We start from the raw sequence: 7,500 nt of genomic DNA, 5'->3' as shown, positions 1-7,500 counted from the left end.
TTATCCAGCTCCAAGTGAATAAAAGAACTCTCTTTGGGGTCACCACCAACATTTCTCATAAACGTCCTCTTCATGTTAAGAAGCTTTCTCTCTCTCTCTCTCTCTCTCTCTCTCTCTCTCTCTCTCTCTGTTTCTACATTTTTTTTTTCTTCTTCTTCTTCTTCTTCTTTGTGTTGACTCTGGTTTCTAAAGTCTGTAGTCCCGGGGACATTCCAGATAGATGACGAGACTTCAATATCGTGTTTTTCTCCCATTCCGGGAATAATTATTCTCAACTTTATGTTCTTGTGTGTGCTAAACTCGAAAACCACTCAAGGGTAGATATGGGAATATATGACGAAAATATTTGTTTTAAATATGAATCGCATCCTCGACCTTTTTATTATATACAGTGGGTCTGGTTGGAATAAAGTATTAACAGAGAAATCGTGTCTTGCCAGGAAATCTATTTCCTTATGCATCACTAGTTGTTATTTACTAATAGAAAGTTACCCAAGAGAATTAAGGGGGAAATAAAGATGTAGAGTCAATTTGAAAATGTAATATCGTAAAATCATAAAACGAAAACTACTGTAGAGTACTTTAATATGAGGGGCGTTTACTGCCCACTCAATATCACGAATTTAGAGTGAAGTATCGACATACAAGAAAAACTTATATTTATGTTACGAACACCTTCCAATGATTATCTTATTGATAATGTAAGAAGAATGATACGAACAACTAACTTAATCGCATACGCCCAGAAGACGTTTATTATTATTATTATTATTATTATTATTATTATTATTATTATTATTATTATTATTATTATTATTATTATTATTAGCTGAGCTACAACCCTAATTGAAAAAGAATGCCAAAAGACCAAATGCTCCAACGAATGGAAATAGCCCAGAGAGGAAAATTTGGAAATAGATGGACTACAACAAAAGTAATGAACAATAAAAATAAAATATTTTAAGAACAGTAAGAACAACAAACATATCTGCATATATAAACTATACAGAGTTGTCCTGGAAGATCTAAATGCAAAGGATGGTTTCAACTTTGAAATATCCTATGCAATTGCATACCAAACTCATTTAACGACAGTGCCGAAGATTAATATTTATATAAGAAAAAAAAATAATTGAGCTTAAGTTCTTTTCCAACAGGTTAAGATGAGATTCATCAGCTGAAGACCAGACAGGAGAACAACACTCGAAACAAGGTCAAATGAATTAATTAAAACACTTCTTCACAAGAGAGTGACCATGGAAAATCTTGAAGTACTTTGTCAATAAGCGCTGAGATCAATGTCAATCATTCAAACTCTCTGACCTCAATCAAGAGATATCTGCACAATATTTGAGATTGTAAATATGGCATCGCATGCTCCAATGCCTTTACGAAATCAAAATTGTAAACTAGGGAACAGAGTATTACCTTAAGCATACGTATTTGTAAGTTTTGCCAAAAGACAAGAAAGATAAAAATACCTTAAATTGACCTTGTAAATTCATGTTATTGTTTCTTAGCCGAGGAAAGGGGGTAGGTACTTTAATATTTTCTAATACCCAGAAATATAGCAACCAATAAATCACATGCACACTACACAGTACATTTTCATTCACGTTCGTACACTGTAATGGCATTGCTTTTTTGTTACATTTCTCGCCCATCTCTCCGCTGATAATAGACCAACAAGGGGAAGCTTGCTTGCTCTTATTTTGGTTTGCTGGAGTTTTTGTGACATTTTTGCACGCAAGTGCTTGTATATAAGATCGTTGTCATATTGATAAAGTTACGATGCCATAACACACACACACACACGAACACACACACACGCGCACACACACACACACACACACACATATATATATATATATATATATGTGTGTGTGTGTGTGTGTGTGTGCGTGCATATATATATATATATATGTGTGTGTGTGTGTGTGTGTGTGTGCACGCGTGCGTCTGTGCATATGAGTGTGATTTGAATATATGAACGTATGTAGGTTGGCAATTATTTTATATTCAAGAATTGCTGTCTATTTGAGCCATCATTATGAAACTTAAAATTCCGGGAACAATTTTAGAGATTACAAAGGATGTAGAACGCATTTAATTTCCTCGGCATTCATTGTTTATTCATGAAGAACTTAGAAATAAATGAGGGATTACTATCAGTGGAGAAATATAATAACCGACAGAGAAACAAGAAAACTCTGATGAAGACTATTTTCGAAAATTATAATAGCACTCTTTTAAAAAGCCTTATTTCAAATAACTGCTGAATGGCCTCCTAAATGAGTGCTGAGACATTTGCCAAAAAAATAAATAAACCACGAAAACAAATTATCATAAGCTGGCGCATGCGCGTCATGACTCGACGTTGGAGATTTGGTGTGGGTAGACAGGGTCTACACAGTAGACCGTGGGGGTAGAAGCTTAATTAGACAGCGTGCGAAAGTAAAAGTGATGAAAGGGACTATAGATTGGTGACTGCAAAAGGGGTCTGCGTAACCCCACCCCACCTCCGCTCTGTATAATAACCCCTTTCCGTCCCATCAGCAAAGGACCTATAGATTCCGTAATGTCATACAATGGATCACGGATGACTTTTGATTAATTTTGAATCGACAATCGGTTTAGCCCTCCATGGAAATGATGGCTTTGAGTTGACAATAGGAAGAATTACGCACCAAAGAGGCTGGATTCCTCGGGGAAGGTGATGCGCTTTTGTTTTGCCCTTTTGGGGTTATTAAAGAAACCGAAGTTGTTTGCCATTCATGAATTCTGATGAGTTAAGATTTACCAAATTCGTCGATCTATTGTAAGGAAAATGGGTCAATTAGAATAATTCGAAATTAAAACAACAAATCTCTCTCTCTCTCTCTCTCTCTCTCTCTCTCTCTCTCTCTCTCTGGTTTCAGGATTACTTGAAGGATAGAAGTCAGGTAGTTAGATTAGGAGACGTAAACTCTTGCATTGAAAAGGTTGATTTTGGTAGTCCCACAGGGATCTGTCCTAGGTCCAATTCTGTTTTTAGCCTACGTTAATGACATGATTAAATATATAGAAAACTGCTTGCTAATTCAATACGCTGATGACACTCAAGTTCTTTTGGCTGATCAAATAGAAAATTTAGATAGCTTGATAAAAATGGCTGAACTAATATTGCTCAAAATTAAGAAATATTTTCTAAGAAAAGGGCTATTATTAAATGCCACTAAAACACAGTGCATGTTTGTGGGTAGCTCACAGTATATTAGCAAAATTCCAAATGACATTATGATAAAATGCGATGGTGATGAAGTAAAGATAAGTCAACATGTGAAAAATCTAGGTCTACACATGGACAGGTACATGACATTTAGTACTCACATTGACGAGCTGAGTAGAAAAGTTAGTGGCATTCTGGTGTATTTAAGTAGAGTAAAAGATTACTTTGATGATACTACTCGAGCTTTGATTGTGGAAAGTCTGGTCTTGAGTGTAATAAACTACTGTATTAAGATATGGGGGGTCAACTAATGATATGCACATGGAAAAAGCTAAAAAAAATCCAAAACTTTGCAGGTAGAGTAGCTGTTATTGGTGTGAAAAAACACGATCACATCACCCCAACCCTCCAGCAATTGAAGTGGATAAAATTAAAAGAAAAGTGTATGTACGATGTTTGTGTTTTTGTTTTTAAAAGTTTGAGAAAAGAATATCCTAACTGGCTATACACATTTCCTACAGTTGGTAATTGTAGGAATGCATTAACCAGACAGAATGAAAATCTATATGTAGACAGCTATCGAACGGATTTGGGGTTCACGCTTAATGGCAATAAGGGGCCCAGCTTGCTGGAACAAACTACCTTTGGAAATAAGAAAATGTACAAATGTTAGTTCTGATTTATTCAAAAAGAAACTTAAGCAATATTTTTTAAATTTTACTTGAATGTATATATATCCTAGATTTTTACAATCCAATTATTGTGAATTTTATGTAAATAATTTATATTTTTATGTAACAGAATAACCATTTTATAATGGAATAAAGGTTTTTGACTTTTGACTTTTGACTCTCTCTCTCTCTCTCTCTCTCTCTCTCTCTCTCTCTCTCTCTCTTTACTTTCAGGTTGTTAGATTAGGAGACGTAAATTGTTGTATTGGAAAGGTTGAAATTGGGGTCATACAGGGATCTGTTCTAGACTCAATTCTGTTTTTAGTCTATGTTAATGATATGGTTAAATACATAGAAAACTGCCTGCTAATTCAATACGCTGATGACGCCCGAGTTCTTTTGGCAGATCAAATAGAAAATCTAGAATCATTGATTAAAAAGGCTGAACTAATATTACTCGAAATTAAGAAAATACTTTCTAAGAAAAGGACTATTGTTAAATGCCACCAAAAACACAGTGCATGTTTGTGGGTAGCTCATAGAATGTTAGTAAAATTCCTGATCACTTTATAATAAAATGTTATGATGAAGAAGTAAAGATAAGTCAGCATATGAAAAATCTAGGTCTACACAAAGATATGGTTCGGTAACTGATGATATCCACATGGAAAAAGCTCAAAAACTTCAAAACTTTGCAGGTAGAGTAATCGGGGTGGAAAAAAAAAAACGACCAAAATCACTCCAATCCTCCAGCAATTAAAGTGGATATGATTAAAAGAAAATTGTATATATTATGTTAGTGTAACTTTTTTTAAATGTTTGAGAAAATAATATCCCAACTGGTTATTCACATTTCCTAGAGTTGGTAATAGTATTAATGCATTAACAAGGCAGAATGAAAATCTATATGTAGACAGCAATCGAACTGATTTAGGTTCACGTTCAAATGGCAATAAAGGGACCAGCATTGTGGAATAAACTACCTCTTGAAATAAGAAAATGTCTCAATTTTAGTACTTTATTATTTAAAAGGAAACGTAAGCAATGTTTATTTTTTTAAGTTTTAATTTAATTTATATATATCCTAGATTTTTTACAATCCATTTACTGTTCACTTTATGTGAATAATCTATATTGTTACGTAGGAAAATAAAAATTTTATAATGAAATAAAGATGTTTGACTTTGACTTTGACTTTGCCTTTGTGAAATTTGTATTCTAAGCTTTCAAATAGAGTCAGTTCTGAGCAGAATTAAAACCATCTCGTTTAAAAAAAGAAAAAAAAATACTCGAACAAGTTCAAAGTAGAAATGCTATGTGCTGTAATTAAGAGCATATTCAAATTAGTTAACAGTTAGAATTTAATAGAACACATGGAAAAAATGGCAACACTTTCCTTTTAAATCCTTTATTTGATAGAATTAAACTTTTGTAACTCAGTCATCTTCTGTAATAACCATACAGTCATAGTTTTCAACTCTTGGGTAGCGTCATAGCCTGAGTAATTTGGTATTCGAAGGATTGAGTAGATACCTTCCGCTATTCTTCCTATTATATTGCAAAAACTCTTTACTAATAGTATGCAATAAACTCATCAAGTTCCTTACTTCTTGTGCTTTTTTTTTCAAGTGGAAGTTCTGTATGTCCAGTGCGAATGATTGTTATTTTTTAATTAATTATAAATGTGTTTATTCTATGCATACCCCTAAGACTTACAACTACAGAATACTGATAGTTATCAAAATCCTATTAATAGTTAGAAAGTTACCCTAAAGATTTACATATGTAATAGCGTACAAATAAATGAGATTACTTGCTGAATGTCTTTTATGCTCCACTCTCACTGACGAGACAAACAAACAAACTATTGGACCAGACAAACAGAACGATTATAGTTATTTACTGTCATTAAATGCTTATATTGGAAGTATTTAAATCTTAAAAATCAGGTAAATAGGTTTTTTGCAAAGTTAATGTTGAAAGCCTTTCCTGTTTTGGACTATGCTCGGTTTTGTGAGAAAAAGATCTCAAAATTTTGTCAGATATTTGAAAAAAGTATCTATCAGCCAAAGAGAGACATTGTTTTTAATTGAGATTCTTTTTTTTTTTAAAGAACGAGTTATGTGTTTTGGAGTGAAGTTAAAAGAGAATTTGCAACGTGAAGGCATTCTTTGTCTCAAAAAAAAAAAAAAATAATTCATGAATACAAATCAGGATACGAGCCTTTATGTGCTTGATTTTATTACTTTTTGCTTTGCAATATCTTCCTGAAACTATAAAAATATACATTTCTTTTAAAATTAGCATTTATATTTTACCAGTAAAAGCTTAGTTTCATAATAATTATACTTCTAGATAGTGAATCTCTCTCTCTCTCTCTCTCTCCTCTCTCTCTCTCTCTCTCTCTCTCTCTCCCTAAACTTACAAACACAATATTACCACCCCCTCCTGTGATATATCTAATATTCTATTCTTCACCGAACTTGTTTTGAGTGCGTATATTTTCATATCAAATACTGTGTATTGATGGTATGTCTTGATATATATATATATATATTATATATATGTATATATATACATTATATATAAATACTTATATATACATATATATAATATATATATATATTGTGTGTGTGTGTGTGTGTGTGTGTGTGTGGAAAGACAACATGCATATTAAAGATATTACTTTTTAGTTTATTAGGTTTCTTGTTATATCCTGACAAGAATAAGTAAATATTTAAGTGTGTAGATCATCAGATTACCTGACCGGCCGCTCACATAGATAACTAGAGACACACTCACCTTAGTGCAGACCTCTGCCACGGCAGCTTATTTCTCGACCATTTGCTAACCATGACATTGCCTTTTTTTACCTTAAACATGTATCAATTATCGTTGATTTTCATGTACTCAAGTATGAATCAAGTTTTGAACACTCTCTGACAATGATGTCCAATGTTATGGCTGATTACCTGACTTACACATTTTGTTTGACGTGACCTTGACCTTTGACCCTGACCCTCCAAAATTTAATCCATTCCAGCTTTTTTACATAACAGATAATCTCTGTAAGTTTGATTACTCTACGATTAAAATTGTGGCCAGGAAAGTGTTCACTAACAAACCAAACACACACACAACAAAACATAGAAACACAAACATAATTTCAACTTTGTAGGCAGAGGTAATGTTAATCCTTCCTACCTGTGTCCGTTGTCTCCCACACAAAGTCTATTTAGAAATAAGTTGACCAACGAACTCAGAAAAAGTTAGTCACTTTCTGCTGTTTGCTCCCCCATGGTTGGCTTCGCTTGCAAATGAACATTATCCCATTGCTCCTCTGTTCTGTCAAGTGGTATACGTTGCGCGACTCACATTGGTCGAGTGGGAGAGTATTTAGGCGAACAGAAATTCGGTGACCCAGGTACCTGAACACTTCCCATCAAATGTTTAGTAAGAAAGCTTTTTACCGAGTTAAGAAAATCAAAATCATAATTTTCATCCTTGTAAAGATTTAACAAGATATAAATAAGGAAGCCGTAGTTCTCAGTGAAAGTGGAGCAGATGGAAAGTCAAAGGCCGAGAGCATTGTAGACTTCCACCATTGACTGATAGACTAAG

At 33.5% G+C, this 7,500-nt stretch overlaps 1 protein-coding gene across 1 annotated transcript in view; it reads left to right on the top strand.

Moving 5' to 3' along the window:
- The window catches only part of LOC137648171 (uncharacterized), a 118,344-nt gene that overhangs the window by 101,944 nt on the left and 8,900 nt on the right, over positions 1-7,500 (top strand). The window lies entirely within an intron of this gene.

Source organism: Palaemon carinicauda, chromosome 10, assembly GCF_036898095.1.
Source record: "Palaemon carinicauda isolate YSFRI2023 chromosome 10, ASM3689809v2, whole genome shotgun sequence".
Taxonomy (NCBI): Eukaryota; Metazoa; Arthropoda; class Malacostraca; order Decapoda; family Palaemonidae; genus Palaemon; species Palaemon carinicauda.
The sequence above is the reverse complement of the archived record's forward strand: the minus strand, read 5'-3'. Positions and strand labels throughout refer to the sequence as shown.